The sequence below is a fragment of the Podarcis cretensis genome (genome assembly GCF_951804945.1).
Source record: "Podarcis cretensis genome assembly, chromosome: 6".
Classification (NCBI taxonomy): domain Eukaryota; kingdom Metazoa; phylum Chordata; class Lepidosauria; order Squamata; family Lacertidae; genus Podarcis; species Podarcis cretensis.
The window spans coordinates 86,860,445-86,883,994 of NC_137175.1; the positions used below are offsets into that span (position 1 = coordinate 86,860,445).

At 42.1% G+C, this 23,550-nt stretch overlaps 2 long non-coding RNA genes across 2 annotated transcripts; one reads left to right on the forward strand and one right to left on the reverse strand.

Annotated features, from left to right (window-relative positions):
* Nucleotides 1-4,983: 4,983 nt before the first annotated feature.
* LOC307219024 lies at nucleotides 4,984-20,731 on the reverse strand. Its single transcript, XR_013840269.1, has 3 exons — nucleotides 20,145-20,731; nucleotides 6,403-6,469; nucleotides 4,984-5,314 (listed from the first exon to the last, which is right to left on the reverse strand). It is a non-coding gene; the product is annotated as an uncharacterized lncRNA (long non-coding RNA).
* Nucleotides 19,747-21,118, forward strand: LOC307218991. Its single transcript, XR_013840231.1, has 3 exons — nucleotides 19,747-20,049; nucleotides 20,767-20,826; nucleotides 20,940-21,118. It is a non-coding gene; the product is annotated as an uncharacterized lncRNA (long non-coding RNA).
* Nucleotides 21,119-23,550: the final 2,432 nt, after the last annotated feature.

Below are 23,550 nucleotides of genomic sequence, written 5' to 3' on the forward strand. Positions count from 1 at the left end.
TCTCTTAAAATTTTATGGGATAGGGCCCATATCATGTTGGAGTCATTCTCAGAGTTTGTTTTAAATATCTGAGCTTTCCAGCTTTCCATGCTATTTTGTTTAATTCATTATGGTCAACACAATTGACCAGATGGGTAGAATAAAAGCTGGCTAAGAAATGACAAGGAAAAAACAAACAAACAGTAAATCATACACAAAGCTTTCATTAGCTGCTAAAAAAAAAAATGCACTGCCATATTGATCGAAAATGTGATTGAAAATATAGCTGAAACCAAGAGAGAGCCTCTTGGAACTGATGAAACAAGTTTATGAACCTTAACTGTGGTGACAAAGGAATGAAATATAAAAACATACCCTTGCTTTGAAAATAGCAGACTGTGGGAGATTAAAAAAATGTTTTCTTTTATGTCATGCATTTCAGTGTGTGCTAAAATAAATGCTTATTGATTTTGGCTCCGTAGTGGGACAGAGGAGGGAAAGAGGATTGTGAAGGTTTGAGGCAGGAGGGGAGGAGAAAGAGTCTGCACCATTCCCCAAGGGCTAGAGAGCTAGAGAGCTTTGACACTAAGAGTACAATCTGCTCCGCGAAATCAATGAGTAACACATTAGAGTATCACTTCATAAACAACACCAGACTGTATTAATGTAGAGTATTTTTTATTTTTTTAGAATAGCTTGAATAATTTCCAAATATATTACCCAATGTCTTTTTCAGTTTTAAGTCAATTCCCTTCCTTTTATTTCCATTAGGAATGATCCAAGCAAGTAGAGCAATCTTATGCAAGTTTATTCTAAAGTACGTCCCATTTGGTGCAATCCTATTCATGTTTGCTTAAGTCCCATTGAATTCAGTAGGGCTTACTTCCAGGAAACAGGAAATCGGTCCACAGTCTTAATTCCAGATAACTGTATGCAAAATTGCAGTCTACGTTTTTCTAACCTAAGTTTTGCTGCCTGTGTTTTCAGACTGCTGTACAAAAGAACACCTGTATCTGACCTTTGAAAGGTTTGTAAGTAAAAACTTTTTATTTATTTATTTACCAAATTGTGTGGTCTTTTCTATGCTAAAGGGGAAGAAAGGGGAAGTTTTGAAAGTGACTTAAAAGGGATATTTTAAAGGTCTAACAGCCTATATTTCTATGCTTTGCTTCATTGCGTGATTTTAAAGATCTCCTGAGTACTTGCCCTACAACTGGATTTAGGCTTCCAGGAGGAATTCTTGTTTTTTATTATTAAACCACTGAAGTTACCCACAAATACTTCAATTTGGGCCCAGTTTAATTGAATATCTAGGTAACCTGGGGGTTTCTTATATGTGGTCTAAATTTTTGGGACTGAAATTCAGGTTTTAATGGACACAGCAGTTACTTGTTTGCACAGAGAAAGATTTAGACTAGTACTATATATTTCTAAAATTTTCTGTTGTGGGACAGTGTGGGGATATGTGATCCTTTGATTTTCCTCCCTCCAAAGAGGCAACTGGAAATATCAGAGGTAAGAATGTTGACCACCAGCCTAGTGTTCATCTCACACTCCTTCAGTTCAGCAAATGGCAACAATCACATAACCCTGGGTTGTGGACAGGACAATTTGCCCAACCTGGTAGGATGTAGAAACTTTATCTGAGGGGTTGTTCAGGACAAAATATTGTTTGTGAACTGGTTGAAAATTGCAGTGTGGAAGTTATGTTATCCTTGTATCTATCAATATTTATCCCCATGTTTGTCCTCTCAAATCTGTTGTTGTTTGAATCATACGGTTGTTTCCCAGCAATGTCTTCAGTACACCTTATATCTGGGAAAACACAATACACATGCAACTAGGTAAATACAAAGGTAGAAGAAAATCACAAAATGAGCTATGAAATCAGCTACAGTGGTACCTCGAGTTAATAACTTAATTCGTTCTGGAGGTCCGTTCTTAACCTGAAATTGTTCTTAACCTGAGGTACCACTTTAGCTAATGGGGTCTCCTGCTGCTGCCATGCGATTTCTGTTCTCATCCCGAAGCAAAGTTCTTAACCTGAGGTACTATTTCTGGGTTAGCGGAGTCTGTAACCTGAAGTGTCTGTAACCTGAAGCGTCTGTAACTCGAGGTACCACTGTATATCTAAAATAAACATCTACACAATCTACAAGGGGGAAAGCCATGCTAAAGAGGGGCAATATTAAGTTCCCAGATGTTGGACTACAACCATACCACGTCAGCATGGCTAGTGGTTAGGGATGATGGGAATTGTCATTCAACATCTAGCGATCCAAGGATGGGAAAGATTGTCCTAGAGTGTGTTCTTGGTATAATAGTTCTGAGGTGCAGGAAGAACAACTTTGTCAACTAAAAGATTATTTCTAAATAGAGGAAACATCTTTAATGACAGTTTCATGACATTCTGTTGTTGAGCAGACTTTTCTTTGTTCTGCCCTTGATTTTAGTTAGCTTACATCAGTGTTGCCTACCTACCACTGCATAAAAGTAGCTGGTATAAGCATCCTTTTTATTTAATAATTTTGAAAAAGGAGCAAGAAAGAAAAAGCAGGCAAATGTGAGTCTTATAATTTGTCCATTAGCAAAAAAAAGGGAGACCTTTGTGCTTTGTTTCCTTTCATATATTCAGATATCAAGGTGTGTGCAGATATAGTTAACCAGACTATCAAGTCTATCAGAGATCAATCAATTTTTTTGCCAAAGTTTTCAAATATTTGTGAAATAAATGGATATGCACAAATGTAATTTTATTGTGACAAACCAGCTCATGCATTGCTTGAGCAATGTCTCCAAACTAAACTATAGTTTGCAACCATGGTTTGGAGGGATTGCTGTAACCATGGATTTTTAGTTTTGATGTTATGGCCAACGGTGGTTTGACAAAACCAGAAAATATTCTATTAACATGAACAAGAGCAGGGAATATGGAAGGTGAAAAGAGAGGAGGGTGGTAGACCTCATAGCTCATTCCCAATTCTCAGACTGTGATTTGGAGGATTAGGAATATGGTGTTGGAATATGGATATTTTTGCTTCACTTTTGACCAGCTGTGTTCATGGGAACTCCTGCATCTCTGAAGAATCAATTAGTGATGCAGGTAAAATGATTACCTCAACTACTTTTAACTCACTGGGGCATTAAACCACATAATTCAAAGAGAATAAAAACCCTCAGTTAATCATTTGGGACATTTTATCATTTGTGTAAAACATTTAATTTTCTCAATGGCCCTTTATTTCATAACAAGCTAACACATCTGTTCAAAGAAGATCCAAGATTAACACAATATTGGTGATATACAGCATTTTAAATTTCCCCCACTATTTGTCTAATGGGCCATTGTGATTTCCTATTAAGGGCAATCTAATTTATCAATTGGCAGAGGAAGATCATTTTCTAAATGTTTTAACATTGTTCATGCCACCATTTATTGTCACCAGACTTCTCTTCAACCTAGCCCTGTCACACACAAATTTGCAATAACCCCAATAAGTAGATTGATAACAAAAAAACGAATGACTTAATAAATTGTACAATTTCAGAGAATGCCAATTTTGTAGAGGGTAATAAAAAAGACAGCTATCTAATGAACACTCTTTGGTATCCAATTGCTGTCTTGTTACAATCCCATTTATCACCTATGTTATTTCCCATTACCTATAATGGGACTTCTAAAAACTAATCAAAAGGAGAGTAGACATTGTTATTGTAGACAAGTCTTCACTTGCCCAATGGGTTTCCTTGGGTTCTTAGGGTCCCTTTAGATGTTCAACAAGTTGTGGGAAACAGGGAGAGCAAGAAGTTCCCCAAACAGGCCAATGAAGAGTGAGCATGTTCAGTGGCTTAAAAAAGCTAACAAGATGGGGTGGGGGGGGGCTGGGACTGGGAATCAAATGGAGTAGGCTGGAAGTGGGCATGGCTGGCTGGAATAATGAACAAGAGTACTCCACCTTGCCAGATTTTTTGCGTTGTTCACTCTTTTTCCATGAAGGGTGAAATTTTGGCCTCTGCCCCATTAAAAACTCCTGTCTCCCAGACGTCTACCCACACATTAATAATAATAATAATTCATTATTTATACCCCGCCCATCTGGCTGGGTTTCCCCAGCCACTCTGGGCATCTTCCAACCAAATATTAAAAACAATACAGCATCAGACATTAAAAACTTCCCTAAACAGGGCCGCCTTCAGTTGTCTTTTAAAAGTAAAATAGTTGTTCATTGCCGACATCTGCTGGGAGGGCATTCCACAGGGCAGGCGCCACTACTGAGAAGGCCCTCTGCCTGGTTCCCTCTGACCTCACTTCTCACAGTGAGGGAACTGCCAGAAGGCCCTCGGTGCTAGACCTCAGTGTCCAGGCTGGATGACGTGGGTGGAGACCTGGAGATTAAGATCTTTGGGGTGGCATGTTCCCCTAATATTTTAGTCCTTGTATAACCAGGTCAGATCTTCTTCAAGAGTAGGATCCCATTTATGAAATCCCATTTCCTAGATGATTAGATTTGCTGGCTTTGCAGTATTTTATTCAAAAGAGGGGGGCATTATATTAGTATTTGCTTCCCCTTGACAAATGTTGCTCAGTTTCTGCTTCTTCTCCTCGCTATAGTTTGGCCGGTTATTTACATGTTGCTTTCAATCAATAGGTGGCATAGAAATATTGTAATATGAACGTTCATTCATCTGTGCCTTAGTGGTGTTCCTGGGTAGCTTTTTCCATATAAGTATTCTGTTGGTACCACCTTTATGCGGCACACTGTTTCAGTAATGGCAGAAGTTGACATCCCCCCCCCCCATCCAGGTTCCATTGATAGGGATTCCACAGTGTGCTGAATAATGTATCTCTCACACCAAGGGATTATTGCACACTCATGCTTAAGACGTGCATTTTAGCAAAAGAAGTATAAACACAAACAATTCGATTCTCTTTGACGCCGCTGCTGTCCTCACTGACTGTTACGGAGGGGATTGCTGCCTCTCAAATTGCTTTTTTCACTGCACTCCCATTCCTCACTTGATTTTTGTTTTTGACAACATATTCTAGAGTCACAGCATTAAAATAAAGGAAACCAATCTCTCATGCCCTCTATAGTACGGTTTGAAGACATTTATATCCTCTGGACACGGCAAATCAAATGACTCCTGCTGTCCTTTTGATAACATTTCTGAGCTGAACTTTTCCATCTGTGCCTGCCATCCTGCCTCTTCTTAGCCAAGAAAACTGTCAACTGGGGAAGGTCTCTCATCCTCCCAACTTTATCTGTTGTTGACTAAGGCTAAGTAGTAAGATGATCGTATGAAAACTGACACACACTTGACATCTTTGCACCGGCTGTTGAAACAGATTGGAATGACGGCATGAGGACCGAAAGATTAGAAGTTATTTATACATGCCTATCTCTAAGTTAAAGACTTATTTGGATAGAACTATAGGAGACGTTCCAATCAATGTTAGGTGCTTCTCAGTCTCAAAAAGTTAAATGGGTACAAGCTCAAAAATTACATGCTTGATTTTCTCATGAATTGTGATGGAAGATAAAAAGTAGCCAAATGGCTAACAATTTAAAAAATGGACCAAGCTCTTAATTGTGAGCACAAGAAAACTATATTCTCTTCCATTTCAAATTGAAGCAAAATGTATCACATTAAATACATGATTGGCTGGCAGTGTGGAGATTCAATGCCCATTTACTGCTTCTACTGCACATGTAAGAAAAATATACCCAATTAAATACATGATTGGCTGGCGGTATGGAGAGTTAACCTCTATTTTGAGCTCCCCTCCTCATTTATAATAGGGACATGGGTGGCGCTGTGGGTTAAACCACAGAGCCTAGGACTTGCTGATCAGAAGGTCGGCGGTTTGAATCCCCACGACGGGGTGAGCTCCCGTTGCTCGGTCCCTGCTCCTGCCAACCTAGCAGTTTGAAAGCACGTCAAAGTGCAAGTGGATAAATAGGTACCGCTCTGGCAGGAAGGTAAACGGCGTTTCCATGTGCTGCTCTGGTTCGCCAGAAGCGGCTTAGTCATGCTGGCCACATGACCTGGAAGCTGTACGCTGGCTCCCTCGGCCAATAAAGCGAGATGAGCACCGCAACCCCAGAGTCGGTCACGACTGGACCTAATGGTCAGGGGTCACCTTTACCTTTTTACCTCATTTATAATAGTAAAGGATGGTGTTCCATCTGGGCATCCATTTACCCACTTATATAGGGAAGGACTGAGAATGGGAGATGATGCCCTTGGGGGAAAGGGGTTAAACAGTTGGAGGGAGACTTTATACTTAGTAGAGATGGGTGAACTTCTTCAGGTTCAATCTGAAGTGTGCAATTAGAAGCGGCTGGGGCAAAATACCTTTCTTTTCTGAGAGGTCTAATTTTGCTCAAAATTGCTGCTTCTGTGAGTCGGCAAATCCCTTACGTGACAGGTGTGGCTGCTCCAGCTGCGCTCTCTCGCTCTCCTCACTAAATCATTACAGTGATTGCTCCTGCAGAAGAGAAACAGGTCTCGCTCACATGGGTATGCACTAGATCAAGACTTGCCCTTCCACAAACAGAAGGGGTCGTTTTGTTCACCAAGGGAGCCTTGATCCAATGGAGTAGGAATGGGGGACCTCAGTTCCAGGGTCAAATGTCACCCTCCAGACCTCTCTCTCGGGCTCCAAAGACTCTCAGCAGGCCACACACCTCCAATTTCCCCAGGCCACACACCCTTCTTGCCTGGCTGGACCGGACCTCTGATAATGCCTATTGGATGCATAGCTGTCAACTTACAGATTTGAAAATAAGGGACCAGCAGCCAAAATAAGGGATTTTGCGAGCACAGGTATGTTCAACTTCTGAGCCCCTCTGAGCCAAAGGCAGAAAGCCCAGCCAGCAGCCAAACGAAGCCTCAGGCGGTGGTTCACACGCGCAGCAACCCAGCAAAGGGGATGCAGCAAGGAAAACCACCATCACCTCTCCGCTGGGAAGCGCTGAGCAAAGGCGAGTCCCCAGGCAACGCGGTCGATTTGATTGGCACAAGGCATGCAAGCTCCACCCCCCAGTTGTTCTTAGACTCCTTATTGGGTGAGCAACGCAGCCAAGCAACACAGTTGGAGCCTCCCTCCTCCCTGGCTGGCAGGGAGGGAGGGAGAGGAACTGCTTCCTTTGAAACCCGGGAAATTTAAGGGACATCATCAATAAGGGACAGCAGTGGGACACAGCGCTGGGATAAGGGACTTTCCTGCCAAATAAGGGACGGTTGACAGCTATGATTGGATGGAAGATGGAGAGAGGTGTGAGAGCATGCCTACTGTATTTTTTGCATTCATTGCTTTGCTCACTTTTACCTCAGAGTGCAATTCCATAGCACAGCTATTCTAAGCAACTTACAACAATTTTTGGGGATGTATCTGCAATGGGTAACATAGGATGTCATTCACCTGCTTTACTGTTTGCAGTGGCTAAAGCTGATTCCTTTGAACAGACTTCTGGGGATGTCAGGTTATTATGAGTTCTGTAGGTCACAGCAGTCACCTTGAATTTTTACCCAGAAGATTGCTATGGAACATATTGATTAACCTGCTTTGTGCTTATGCCTGTGCGGCTGATAAATTCATGATCCACACTAATATACCTGAACAAATCTCTAATGCTTTTACAAGAAAATTGGGATTTGTTTTCTGTTCTATGATTCCAGCTGGCAATCGTCTTACACCCTGAAGCATGGGATTGACTTAGTCTTATCATTATCTCGCTGGGTGTGCGTAGTACCCAGGAGAGACAGAAAAATAAAAGCCACTAGAATGTTAAGTACTTTGAATCTGTTACAATGGATAAATATAGCCCCTGTATCAGAATTGCCTGCTGGCCCAGATACTGTTTCAGGGAAATGAGGTGCATTTTAGAATCTACAAGAGAAGGGAAGCCGAAAAAAGAAGGAAATTGGAATAAGAAAGAAAAGGGGGGGAGGAATTAAAATGCAAGGGGTAGTTAGGATCAAGATAGAAGTCTTCTCCAACTCTACCTTGAGCTGCTGATAAAGCCCCTATCTCTTCTGTGGATACAGGAATGATGGTGGGTTGCACTTGCCTTAGCGAGAAGAAATATTTACATGATCAAGAAGGACACTGACAAACTGGAACGTGTCCAGAGGAGGGCAACCAAAATGGTCAAAGGCCTGGAAACGATGCCTTATGAGGAACGGCTAAGGGAGCTGGGCATGTTTAGCCTGGAGAAGAGGAGGTTAAGGGGTGATATGATAGCCATGTTCAAATATATAAAAGGATGTTACATCGAGGAGGGAGAAAGGTTGTTTTCTGCTGCTCCAGAGAAGCAGACACGGAGCAATGGTTCCAAACTACAAGAAAAAAGATTCCACCTAAACATTAGGAAGAACTTCCTGACAGTAAGAGCTGTTCGACAGTGGAATTTGCTGCCAAGGAGTGTGGTGGAGTCTCCTTCTTTGGAGGTCTTTAAGCAGAGGCTTGACAACCATATGTCAGGAGTGCTCTGATGGTGTTTCCTGCTTGGCAGGGGGTTGGACTCGATGGCCCTTGTGGTCTCTTCCAACTCTATGATTCTATGATTCTATAAATAAATAAATAAATAAATTTTATTTATATCCTGCCCTCCCCAGCCGAAGCCAGGCTCAGGGCGGCTAACAACAATCAAACAATCAAACAATCAGATAATCGCACATTCTAAAAATATTTCATTATAAAAATCAATTAAAATCAAATTAATGGCAACTGATTAAGCAAGATCTGCAATGATAATTTCTGGCATCATCATAGGGTAGAATGAATGTTTATGTACTATGCGGAACTTGACAAACTAACAGGAAGGATCCAAAACTGGTGGGACCAGAAATTCACGGAAGAATTGAGTAAATTTGCAGATTATTTGAAAAGTATTTGTGACGATCAGACGACATTTGTAGGTTTACAAGAAGTTCTGTGAGGAATAAGATTAGAAATATTGTAAAAATGCAGAAGGAGAGAGGATATGTTAAGAGATGTAAAGGCAATATTGTTAGGAAATACATAAGAAGTGATTAAGACAGGGGATTATTAGAGGTGCTGATGGATTGTATTTGTGATAAACTGTGTGGTATGTTTTATAATTTTGTATGATAAAAACCAATAGAAATATTTTTTTTTTTAAAAAAAAGAATGTTTATGTACAACTTTGGCTTCTTTGGGGGGCTTCCAACTTTAGCTATCCTAAATATGCTTAATTTAGGGATGGGTGTAGGTAGCTTCTTCCTTAAAAACAGAGTGGGGGTTTCCCTGGGTTGGGGCTCTGAAAATTGTGGATCTCTTGCAGGCATGACCATTGCCAGGATACTAGCACCCTGACAGATCACTGCTTGAGCCCATTTTGAACCTCCCTGCTTACCTTGGCTGACAAGGGAATGCAGGAAGGGATGGCAAAAGGTATACAGTGGTACCTCGGGTTAAGTAATTAATTCGTTCCGGAGGTCCGTACTTAACCTGAAGCTGTTCTTAACCTGAAGCACCACTTTAGCTAATGGGGCCTCCTGCTGCTGCCACGCCACTGGAGCCCGATTTCTGTTCTCATCCTGAAGCAAAGTTCTTAACCTGAAGCAGTATTTCTGGGTTAGCAGAGTCTGTAACCTGAAGTGTATGTAACGTTGAGGCATCTAATCATAAGCCTGCATTTTTATTAAAGCTTATATGTTTAATCAGGGCCTGTATCTTAAAAAGCTTAATGATTTTCAAATATTTTATGCCAGGAGACCAGTTGCCTAAAAACCTTGGCAAGATATTTTTACTCCTAGACAAGGGGCCCCCCTGATTTATAGCAGAAAACAATTCTCAAAGTCGTAAAAAGGGAATTACAGGCTGACAGCCAAGGTTACACTGACCCTACAAATTAAGGGTGGATAAATAGTAAAATGAGCCATATCTTCTTCCTAAGGTTAAGAAGGTCAAGAGCAGTGAAAAAGCATCTAGCTGGCAGAAACAGAACATTTTCTGGGAAGACTTTTCAAAAGCTGTTTGTTTCTTAAACTAAGATCCTTTTAAGATTTCTTTTCCTTTTAAAAGGTTGTTTATGTATTAAATATATTAGCTTAAATATAATTATGCAAAGGATTTAAGAAATGCTAGATTCTTATTTCATATAGTTGGAAGAGATCACAGGGGCCATCAGCCACCAGACCCCCCTTGTCAGACAGAAGACGCCATCGAGCACTCCTGAAATATGGTTGTCAGGCCTTTTGTTTAGAAACCTTCAAATGAAGGAGATCTCTCAATGTTGATGTGAACTCAATCTTTGACATATGCATAAGATAAAAATTCAAGATTAATTATCTGTTTTGGAAGGCAATAGGGCAAGGAGGGCAAGAGGTGAGCTGGTAATTAAGATTCCTTGTTGAGACACATGTAAGATATATTACTACTTATTTGTCATTTATAGATAGAAGAATATATAGCTTTTTGATTTCCATAAAAGGGCAAGAGGAAATGGGTGTATCTTTTGTGATTGGTTCTAGCAAACAGCCAATAGGAATTTTAACCAGGCTGATTGGACAGAGGCAGCCACAGGAGGAGCAAGGGGGCTGGATTAAGGAAATATAAGTGCTGGCCAGAATGGCAAGAGGCCAGGCCAGAGCTTGGTAACCATATACCACTGTGCCTCATATTTATTTGTCTGACAAATAAATTACTATTTTAATTTCTCTATTGCTGCGTTGAATATTTCATTCCAGCTAAGCGTTAACCACAAGCAGGGTGCTACATTTTATGGTGCCTCTGTGACTCGGATAAGTGGTCTGCTGGAACGCAGCCCCTTCGCCCTACTGGGCAGGGTACAAGAGAGAGGACCTCTAAACTGCTTACCCAGCGCGCACTGGGAAATTTTTCCAGGGGAACGCAGAAGACTCGTCTGTCTGATACCCTGCTCACTGGCGGCGACGGACCGGGGGGAACCAGCCAAGGGTAAGTGCACAAAGGGGTTTTGGCCCTCCAATTAATTGGGAGGAAGAGAAGTCTTGATCAAACTTCTGCGTCTCAGTAAAGGGGAACTGAGTACGCTAGGTGGCTGGGTACATCAGATGGTGATCTGGTGTAGGGAAAGGTTGGGAGGTAGAGTGTGGTGAAGTATCCAGCGCACTGTATGTGTGAGAAAGTACAGAGCAATTTGTAGCTGACCTGAGTGTGGAGTGAGTAGTACTCCGGTTCCTAGTAAGGCAACTTCACTAGGCGAGAAACCTCACAAAGCGCGTGTGTGTGTGACTGAGTGGATACTTCACAGGGCCATACAATGGGAGTTGGGGGTTCAAAGGGGGGAAATACACCTCTTGAATGTATGTTAAATAATTTTAAGAAAGCCTTCTCAGGGGCATATGGAGTCAAAATGACGCCAGAGCGCTTGAGAACGTTATGTGAATTAGAATGGCCGAAATACAATACTGGATGGCCATCTCAGGGAACCTTTGATATAAATTTAGTAAGCAAACTTTGGTCTGATATCACCAAAGAAACTGGAGGGTGCCCAGAACAATTTTCATATATAGATTCTTGGCTGAGCACATTAAATAAAAATCCTCCATGGATAAGGGAATGCAAAGTCAAACGATGCAAATTATTGGCTGTAAAAGCCGAAGCTAGGAAAGGAATCTTGCCAAATAAACTCAAACCCATTTTTGAGGGACCAGAGGAAGAGGTGCTTCCACCTCCACCCTATGCTCCACATCGAAGGGAGCCTAATCCAAACACTCCACCAGTTGTAACCCCAAGGCAAGAAACTGGAATGAATAATGGGGGTGGAGTCACAGAGCTTGATTCCTTGATAGATTATGATAAATATCTTCAGGAGGCATTGGAGTCCTATAATAAAGCCCAAGCAGAAGTGGTTATTCCACCTGTGACTCCTAATAGACCTCCATCTACAGTCTCCTTTAGTGGAACAACTGATTGCCTACCCCAAACCCCTGTACATCCAAGTCCCATAGAAATATTACAGAAGTTACAGGGAGACCTTGATCGGTCAGCAAGCAATACAGCCAGGCGTATAAAGCTGCCAAAAGAACGCCTTGGGACAAATACTATCCCCTATGATTTGAGGCCCCTAGAGCAAAGTGAAGAAAAAGGTCACGTAGTAGCCCCTCTTAGAAGAGTATTTGATGCACTTGAGGAGCCTGTGCTGGTTAACGGGCAACCCGGACCACGGCCACCTCGAACTTCGACCCTGCAATATATTCCATTCACGACTACGGATCTGATGAATTGGAAAACACACACCCCATCTTTCGCAGAAAAACCTCAGGCTATGATGGACTTGGTGACTTCAATAGTAAATACTCATAGTCCTACTTGGACAGATTGTCGCCAGCTCCTAAATACTCTTTTCACCACTGAGGAAAGGAGAGACATAATTGAAAAAGCACAGATATATTTGCGTGAGCAGGCCAGAGTGGGAAATATTTTTAATATTGATCGTCATCTTCAGGACAACTTTCCCTTGGAAGATCCTAATTGGGATCCAAACAATGCAATTCACCTGGCCAGACTTACCACCTACCGCCAGACACTTGTGCAAGGTATCCGCAGGGCATGCCAGAAGCCCACTAATATGTCTAAAGTCTCAGAAGGGTAGATGTGTTACCCATAACACTGTTTCGTGTTCGGTGTGCACCCACAAAAAGACTTAAGTTGTCACCTTTTGAGCTCCTGTATGGGAGGCCACCCTCCTTTGTTCAAGATATTCCAGCTGACCTTAAACAAATAGGAGACCAGGAGACACAGGAACAAGTGCAGTCTCTCTCCTGTGTTGTTTTTGTTTATCTTAACAGGTGGGCCCTCAAGCACATGCCATGCAGCATTGCCGAGCCGATTCATCAGTTCCAGGCTGGCGATAGCGTATGGGTGAAAGAGTGGAAACGCGATCCACTTGCACCTAAGTGGCGTGGACCTTACACCGTCTTGCTCTCTACTCCAACAGCGGTGAAGGTAGCTGAGGTGACCCCCTGGATTCATCACTCTCGTTTGAAGAAGTCCGAAGGCAGTTGGACGTGCAAAGGTGACCCCTCTAATCCTTTAAAACTGACTCTCTCCAAAAACCCCTGTATCTAGCCCTACGGGAACGGGCTAGGTCACGGGCAACATTAGACGACCGGCCTGCTGCAGCCACAACCTGGAAGCTGGCTGACCTGCGCACGCCTGAAGCTTGAGGAGCGTCTGAACCAGTGACTGTGAATGGGAAGATTCTCTTATACAATTGATTGACTGCCCCCTTGTGGAACAATTATAAGGGATATTACTCATTGGGGATCTTCGGGATATATGTTCTGGTCTTGGTGGTTCCCCATTTTTGTCACTGGGGGAATTATATTGGGGCTAATATTTATTTGCTATCACAATAAGGTAATTTTTTGTGGAAGGAATGCATATGCTAGACATCAACATGATTTTATTATTAATCCTGATCCCTTGGGAAGGGGAAGGGTCCTTGAATCTGACCAAATTTGCTAAATATGGATTCCGCCATGACCACAATATGTGGGTAGGCTTAGCTGAGATGGTAGCCAATGTTGCAAATAGGACTAATTGCCTTGTTTGCTCTCTTGGGCCAGATGATTCAGAGGGAGGTATGCCCTTATTACCGATACCATTAAATGCCATTGGTATGGTAAGCGAAATGCCACACCAAACAGAAGTACAGAATTTCCCCGGATGGAACTCAACTAAACCAATACGAGTTATACCTGTGCAAGGGGAATTCTGTGTACATAAATCATCAGATGCAGCTGATCCTACCATGATAGGTTCTTCTCATTGCCACTATACTTGGGATTATATTAAGAATAGTCAAACCTGGGCAAACGGTACTACGTATCGAACTCGGAATACCTTGCCCTGTGCACCTCCTTTTATTCATGCATGGAAAATGGTGTGGAACATAACTGTGACAGAAGAAGGCAATCTAACATACTGCACTGTGAACTCTCTACCCCTTTTGATATTTCGCCTTCTGCACTCCACGTACCAAAAACCTCAGACCCGATGGTTGTGGTGGATATGTGGAGAATGGGCATACAAGAAACTCCCTTCCAAATGGAGTGGGACTTGTTTCTTGGGATGGGTATTACCACCAATGTGGATTATGCCCACTAGTTCGGCCAAGCGTACACGAAGAAACGCTGACATTTCTCATATAGCAGGAGGAAGTACCCAAAGTTGGAGCGGTACTGATGATTGGCCACCAGAGCGCATTATTGCCTATTATGATCCTGCCTCCTGGAATCCTGGTGAGCTCATACAAGGGGCACGGGATCCTATTTATAATCTAAACAGAATAATTCGATTGCAAGCAGTAGTGGAACTTGTAACCAATGCAACGGCCCAGAGTTTGAGACTTATTGCACAACAGTTGGATGAAAGTAGAGCCGCCATTTTGCAGCTGAAAATGGGAATGGATTATGTACTTGCCAGGCAGGGAGGCCTATGTGGAGTCTTGAACTTGACAGGGAATGCCTGTTGCTTTAACATTTCTGATAATGGTGAGGCAATCCGTGTGTTGGCCACAAAGATGGAGAATATAGCACATGTCCCAGTACAAACATGGGAAGGATGGGATATGGGATGGCTCACCAATTGGTTACCTAATGTTGCGGGACTCAAAGGGATACTATTGTCTTGCTTGTTTTTCTTGACAGTAGTAATAATGGTTTTATGTATGGTGCCATGTATCATTTCATGTTTTAGAAGTACAATTAGCAAGATGATTTCAAATGAAACTCTACCTCATATCATGGCCCTATACAGAGCTTTACCTCAGGAATATGATAAAGGTCAAGCTATCAAGGACACTTGGGATGAAGGTCCTTGAGCTTGAAAGGGGGGAATGAGGCATCTAATCATAAGCCTGCATTTTTATTAAAGCTTATATGTTTAATCAGGGCCTGTATCTTAAAAAGCTTAATGATTTTCAAATATTTTATGCCAGGAGACCAGTTGCCTAAAAACCTTGGCAAGATATTTTTACTCCTAGACAAGGGGCCCCCCTGATTTATAGCAGAAAACAATTCTCAAAGTCGTAAAAAGGGAATTACAGGCTGACAGCCAAGGTTACACTGACCCTACAAATTAAGGGTGGATAAATAGTAAAATGAGCCATATCTTCTTCCTAAGGTTAAGAAGGTCAAGAGCAGTGAAAAAGCATCTAGCTGGCAGAAACAGAACATTTTCTGGGAAGACTTTTCAAAAGCTGTTTGTTTCTTAAACTAAGATCCTTTTAAGATTTCTTTTCCTTTTAAAAGGTTGTTTATGTATTAAATATATTAGCTTAAATATAATTATGCAAAGGATTTAAGAAATGCTAGATTCTTATTTCATATAGTTGGAAGAGATCACAGGGGCCATCAGCCACCAGACCCCCCTTGTCAGACAGAAGACGCCATCGAGCACTCCTGAAATATGGTTGTCAGGCCTTTTGTTTAGAAACCTTCAAATGAAGGAGATCTCAATGTTGATGTGAACTCAATCTTTGACATATGCATAAGATAAAAATTCAAGATTAATTATCTGTTTTGGAAGGCAATAGGGCAAGGAGGGCAAGAGGTGAGCTGGTAATTAAGATTCCTTGTTGAGACACATGTAAGATATATTACTACTTATTTGTCATTTATAGATAGAAGAATATATAGCTTTTTGATTTCCATAAAAGGGCAAGAGGAAATGGGTGTATCTTTTGTGATTGGTTCTAGCAAACAGCCAATAGGAATTTTAACCAGGCTGATTGGACAGAGGCAGCCACAGGAGGAGCAAGGGGGCTGGATTAAGGAAATATAAGTGCTGGCCAGAATGGCAAGAGGCCAGGCCAGAGCTTGGTAACCATATACCACTGTGCCTCATATTTATTTGTCTGACAAATAAATTACTATTTTAATTTCTCTATTGCTGCGTTGAATATTTCATTCCAGCTAAGCGTTAACCACAAGCAGGGTGCTACAACGTAACCTGAGGTACCACTGTAAACTGAAATACTGATATGGGTTTGCTTGTTGACAAATTTCAAAGTCTCCCCACAGGGATTCATATCCTTATGTGCTTCCACAATACCACCTGCACGATATTGTTCAGAAATGATTTGAAGAGGGTTAAACGCTCTGCCAGGTTGAGCTCATCAAGTTGACATTTTTTAAAAAAATAAAAATAAAAATAAAAATGTATAAGAATCATTGGGTGGTGTTGAGTCACATTATAACTTTTGCTATAATGATCCCTTTGCTGGTTCAGCTCTACCTGATGTGACCTATTGTACTGGCTTGAAAGGCAGAATGGCATTTTCTAAAAGCCGGGAGAGGTTTATGATTAGGGGACAGAAGAAAGGTTGGGAAATAATAAAAGCAAAGAGAGAAGGTATGGCATTTACGGCATCAGCAAACAATAGGGACAGAGTAACATTTCACTTGTACATTAGGCAACCTATGTTGCATCCCTAATATAACTCCAGGAGACAAGCTTGATTTGTTAAGAATAACTTCAGGCAGGTACCTGGGATCAGTAGGCGTGGAACATGCAGGCAAGTTACGTGGCAGGCGGTTGTTAGAAGAGTCACTTTTCATTGCGTTCCCAGCACTCGGCTCACACCATAATGTGCTCATTTATTATTAGACCCTGGCTTTTATGGGCCCTGGATTTTATGGGCACTGTGAGGATAGGAAGCACTGTGCATGTCAGAGGAATGCATGCAGGATACCAAAGAGCAAAGCAGGGAGGGAACATTTGCAGAAGAACAGGCTGCGGAGACGGAAAGCAGGTTTTGCCTGCAGGCGTCTCTGGAGCACTTCTCTCACTTTCTGTTTTTGCACTTGTGGACAGAGAATGTTTCATAGGATTGTAGAGTTGGGAGGTACTCCCCCTCCCCTGGGTCATCTAGCCCAACCCCCTGAAACACAGACATCTCAGCTAAAGCATCCCTGACAGATGGCCATCCAGCATCTGCTTAAAAACCTCCAGGGAAGGAGAGTCCCAAGGGAGTCCACTACACTGTCAAACAGCTCTTCCTGCCAGAAAGTTCTTCCAGATCTTTAGGGCCCTCCTATTTACGGGACCGCCTCTCCTGGTATGCCCTGCAGAGGACCTTAAGGTCCATGAATAACCATAGTTTAGAGGTCCTGGACCCTAAGGAAGCCAGACTATCCTCCACCAGGGCCAGGGCCTTTTCAGTGATGGCTCCGGCCTGGTGGAATGCTCTGTCCCAGGAGACTAGGGCCCTTCAGGATTTAACCTCCTTCCGTGGGCCCTGTAAGACAGAGCTATCCCGCCTGGTCTTTAATGTGAATTCAGCCTGATCTTTTATTTCCCTTCTCTTCCCTCCCCCTCCCCTTTTATGAAGATTACCCGCTCTGAGACCCCACAGCTAATTCTCCCCTGGCCTCCTCGTTGGCCCAAGTAGGACCAATTCAGCCAGCTAGCCCTGGTGATTATCTAATGCTTATTTCCCCTCAATTGATTCCTGAATTTTGAATTTTATTGTTATTCATGTTTTTATACTGTATTTTATGCTGCTTTTGCAAGTAAGTGTTTTAAATTTGTTTTTAGCCGCCCTGAGCCTGGTTTTTGAACCGGGAAGGGAGGGGTATAAATAAAAAAATATTATTATTATTATTATTATTATTAGTCAGAATCTCCTTTCTTGCAACTTGAAGCCATTGGTTCATGTGCTACCCTCCAGAGCAGGAGAAAACAAGCTTGTTCCCTCTTTCATGTGATAGCCCTTGAGATATTTGAAGATGGCTATCATATCTCCTCTTTTCCAGACTAAACATACTCAGCTCCCTTTACTGCTCCTCATAAGGCTTGGTTTGACCCTTCATCATCTTGGTCGTCCTCCTCTGCACACGTTCCAGCTTGTCAACATCCTTCATAAATTGTGGTGCCCAGACACAGTATTCCAGGTCTGCTCTGACCAAGGCATAATAGAGTGGTACTATTATTTCCCTTGATTCTGTTGATGCAGCCTAGAATAGTGTTAGCTCTTTTTTTTTGCTGCTGCATCACACCGTTGACTCATGTTAAGCTTGTGGTCCATCAAGACCCTTAGAGCCTTTTCACAGGTATTGCTAGGAAGCCAGGTGTCCCCCATCCTATATTAGTGAATCTGGTTCTTCCTGCAAATGTAAGTGCAAAACCTTACATTTGTCCCTATTGCAATTCATTTTGTTGGCTTTCGTCCAGTTCTCCAATCTGTTAATGTCATTTTGAATTCTGAATCTGTTTTCTGCAGCATTAGCTACCCGTCCCAGCTTGGTGTCATCAGCAAATTTGATGAGCACCCCCTCAATTCCATCATCCAAGTAATTTATAGAGATGTTGAACAACAACGGGCCCAGGACAGAACCCTGTGGCAACCCACTTGTCACTTTTTCACAGGAGGACGAGGAACCATTAATGTCTGCTCATCGTGTCCCAGCAGTGGGCGATGCTTGCAGCCCTGCACACTGTACCGCCATCTTCTCAGAGCCATGCTGCTCCTGTGGCCATCGTTCCCTTCCTGGGGTTGCCACGGAGGCCTCTGGGTTCCCGCCAGAACCCAGCCCTTTGAATCTGTGGTGGGTGCAGCTAGGAGGAGTGGATGGTTCTAATGCAGGCTTCCCTCTGGTCCACTCCTCAGATTTAAAGGAGGCCAGAGGTCTCTGGGCTAATCTATTTTGGTATCGGCATATGGGGGGCTGGGCTAGATGACCCAGAGCCCCTTCTAACCCTGTTTTCAGTAACATGAGGGAAGGATACTGTTAATTATTTATTAATTAGTCATGAGGTCATAGGCATGCGCACACATGCGGGGTTACAATGTATGGTTAGTTCGCACATGATCTACGGTACTCTTTATGTGGAAGTCTGCATTTATGTATTCTCTTCTTCAGCGCCTGGTCAGCTCAGCTGGTTAAAACATGATGCTGATGGGGCCACAGTTGCATGTTTGATCCTTATGGTGGGGTAGCGGAATATTTCTGCATTGCAGGGGGTGGACTGGATGATCCTTGGGGTCCCTTCTAACTCTACAGTTCTACCTGCACAATTTATATCTGAATTGTTTCACAGTCATCTCGTCTCTTCTGTGCCAGCATGGAATCTTTAGCTGCTGCCATTGACTATGCTTGTCGGGCCTGGGTGTGGTGTGCCCCTTTAAAGAATTTCCCTCCCACCTGGGAGGTTTCCGTTGGCTTCTAAGAATGTGCACACATTCAGATGGTAACGGTTTCTGCTTTATATTCACAGCTTTCCCTAAGTGCAGGCTTATATTCTGTGGCTCTGTGGCTCTTCCTTCTAATTCTTTGCTATATCACTTCCTAATTTTTTCACTCCTTTTCCTTATTAAGATAATATTAATATTGTACTAGTAGTGATGTATGGAAGTGAGAACTGGACCATAAAGAAGGCTGATCGCCAAAGAATTGATGCTTTTGAATTATGGTGCTGGAGGAGACACTTGAGAGTCCCATGGACTGTAAAAAGATCAAACCTATCCATTCTTAAGGAAATCAGCCCTGAGTGCTCACTGGAAGGACAGATCATGAAGCTGAGGCTCCAATACTTTGGCCACCTCATGAGAAGAGAAGACTCCCTGGAAAAGACCCTGATGTTGAGAAAGATGGCGGGCACAAGGAGAAGGGGACGACAGAGGACGAGATGGTTGGACAGTGTTCTTGAAGCTACAGCATGAGTTTGACCAAACTGCGGGAGGCAGTGGAAGGCAGGAGTGTGTGGCGTGCTCTGGTCCATGGGGTCACGAAGAGTCGGACACGACTAAATGACAACAAAATATTGTACTAGTAACAGTAACAACAATATTAACACTATCATGCCACCTGCTAGCAGAACCGAACAACAAGGGGTCATTTCTCCACCTCACACGCGTAAGGGGCTCTCCTAGCCGAGCCGTGCAGGTCACTAAAAAGATTAAGAAGAGGGTGCTCTCTTCAGGGAGGATGCGTACCACCACAAAGAGTGTTTCTACTGGAGGCAAGAAGGCAACATTGGTTGGCTCTCCGACTGCATCTGGGAGCCTTGTGACCACCATCAAGCGGTCAGCTCTCTCCTCCAGACGTCGGGTGAGTCCTTCCCCCCTTCCTCCCCTGATTATTCCTCTTCTAACTGTAATAAAAAAGTAAGGTCTTATATATATTATAAATGTTCACAGATGTACCAGCCAAGCACGTAGATGGATGTGGGGACCACATGTCTGGATCAGCACAGGAAGACCGACCTGAAACCATTTTGACTCCCAAACTGACCAAATGTTTTCTCTGCAAGGAGGGAGGGCGTGAGGGAATTGTCTCAGGAATTGGGTAATCACCATTTCAAAGGAATGGCCAGACTACCAGGAAAGGCAATCAGATAAGGCATTATCAGATAACCTGGCAGACAGGAAAAACAACAACATTCAAATTTCTGTGATGTAGACATGATGTTTGTGGGGGGTGGTCTTGGGTTACACCCCTTTTGTGATGTATGTATGATGTATGAAGGGGTGGTCTTGAGCTCCAGGGCAGGGAATTTAAAATGTCTATATAAGGGCAGGCACACCTTTGTTCTGGGTCCTCCTCTGTCCTTCTGCATGTGAAGGGAGCACCCTGTTGCAACAGTTTTATAAAGATCAGGCTTACTAGCTGCTTTACTTCTCAATGTTCTCTGGTTGGCCTCTGTTATTTTCTCCTACCAATAGGGAACCCACTTAAAGACTCTATACAGGCTGTTGCATACCCTATAAGGAAAAAAGGGCAGATTTTGTTTACAACATAACAAATATCCCTCTTCTTGGTCACTAGGGAAGGGACAACAGGGACAGAACTATCGCCTGTTTAAGGCAGTGCTTGGAGCAGGCTGAGGTGCGCATAGCAAAATATAGTTCTTCTCATCGCCGTTCTCAGATGGTTTCGCGCAGAGGTAGGTCTCCCTCCTCTAGTTTTTCTGACAGTTCCTTGTGTCCTGAATCTCATAGGTCACAGCGTAGGAAGAAGAGATCCTACCAGACCAGGAAACGTGGACGTGAGTCCAGGAGAGATTTTTTGGATTCATCAGAGACCCCAGTATGTCTGATTATTCTGATAGCGACTTAGAAGATCAGATTAAGAGGTATTGGGTTATGCAGAGGTTCGATAGCCTTCTGAGGGCCCCAGTCCTGCCACTCAACATCTAGGGCCTGACAGGCTCCATAAAGAACTGTTGTTGTTGCTGCTGCTGCTGCTGGACAGAGAGGGCTCCTTTTAAAAAAATAATTTAAAAAATGCTGTTATTTTTCTACCTATGCCATTTTAAACTGTGATATTAATGCTGTATTCTTAGTTTTCGATTTTACGTGGAAATTGTTTCCCATTTGGTTGTGTATTTATTTTTTTGATGTGGTTTATTTATTGTTTATGACTTTTGCTATTATGTAAATCTTGTCATGCTGTAAGCCGCCTTGAGCATAGTTTTTTTTAACTGTGGAAAGGCGGCATACAAATAAAAAATGATGATGATGATGATGCTTTGGCTGAGATGCCTGCATTGCAGGGGGTTGGAATAGATTATTATTATTATTATTATTATTATTATTATTATTATTATTATCGATACCCCGCCCTCCCCAGCCAAGGCCGGGCTCAGGGCGGCTAACAAGCAATAATAAAAACAAGTTGAATGAATACAACTTAAAAACAAGATTAAAATACAACAATTAAAATATTGAAACATTAAAATATTAAAATGCAGACTCATCACAGGAGGAGAAAGGAAACAGAAAAAAGAAAGGAAACAGAAAAAAGAAAGGGGGGAGGGAATCAAATTGGCAAAGGCCAGGCTTTGGATGACCTAGACGACCCTGAGATGACCCCTAGGTTCCTTCCAGCTCTACGATTCTAGGAGTTTAATGAGTCCAACCTAACCTACTTCAAAGGGTTGTTACAGAGATGAAATGAGGAGGGGGAGGAGAACCATGTATGCCATCTTGAACTCCTTGGAGAGAAAGGTGGCAAAAAAATGTAATAAAATGAATAAAGAGCTTGGTAGAAGAGGCACCTTAGCTGCTAGTTTCCTGGCAGCAGCATCACTGCTGCTTACCGAGAGGAAGAGGGGCAAGGTGGGTGGGGGGCAGCCAGCACTGTGTAGGTGAATGCTGGCAGGAATGCCCTCCCCCTCTCTTTTTATATATATATATATTATTTATGGTTTTCAGTTTTATACAAACCATACTTCAAAAAGAAACTGCAGTCTCTGTTGTGCCTCATTCCTTTTTTTATTTTTTATGATTTTCAATTTTATACATTTCAATAATTTTAAAATCGTCTTAACATTTTCAAAACTCAATTTACTTCCCCCTCTTTCTGCAATTCCTTAAATTTGCTTCTGCATATCCAAATTAACTTTCTTTGCTCATTCGTTCATCTTCTTTAAATATATACTCTTATAAAACTACTGGTTATTACAATAATCCTGCCAATCTTCTTATCTGTTTACAGTTTATTTCTAAATATTCAATAAACCATTTGCATACATGAATAAATTTCTATACAGTTTGGGTAGTTATGTCCCTATAATTCCCAAAAGGAAAGCTCCTGGTTTTCTTTACAAACATTATTTTAAAGATCGTTTTCAATTCATTATATATCATTTCCCAGTAAGCTTTAACCTTACTGTAAGACCAACACATATCATAAAAATAACCTTATTTCTCTTTACACTTCCAACACTTATTTGATTTTGATTTATACATTTTTGCCATTTACTCGGTGTTACGTACCATCAATATAACATTTTCATATAATTTTCTTTCATGCTGTGAGTTTTATATCCCTATTCCACAATCGTTCCCATGCTTTCTTTTCTATATTATAACCAATATCTATTGCCCAATGTATCATTGAGGAATTTACTTGCTAATCCTTGGTCTCCCATTCCAGTAATATCTTATACATTTTAGACAGCACTTTTACATTACATTCCAACAGATCTCTCTCCAGTTGTGATATTTCTTCCCCAAACCCTCGTATCCTATCTTTCTTAAATAATTGGTTCAAATGATGATATGATATCCATGTTGTTAAATTGCCTGATAATTCCTTAAATTCTTTTAATTGATACTCTTCTCCCTCTTGTTTTAATAAAAATATATAAAAAGTTTGTTATCTTGATTTCTTATTTTTCCGGTAAGATTTGCCATTTCTGCATATTCCATAAGTTTTTGTATCCATTCTTCTTTTGCTGGGACTTCTTCTTCTTTCCATTTTTGGGCAAGTAACATTCTTGCCGCTGTAGATGCACCCATACTGTTAGGGAAAAGAACTGCCAGGGATAAAAAAAAATGACCAAAGACTAGCATATTTGTAATAAAAACCTTTATTAGAATAAAAAAAAAATTCAATTAGGGAAGGGGGAAACTGGACCTTGGTGGGGAGAGCTCAGCTTGAGCTACTGGCCTCACTGTTGCCGCTGCCTGGAAGAGAAAAGAACAGAAAAGATTCTTAATTTTTTCATTTATTATTACTGCAAGGATCTCTAAGTGGCCCACATTATTCTCCCTTCCTCATCCAATCCCTAAACTCTTCTTAAATCAGAGAGCTGCCTCCCCCCCC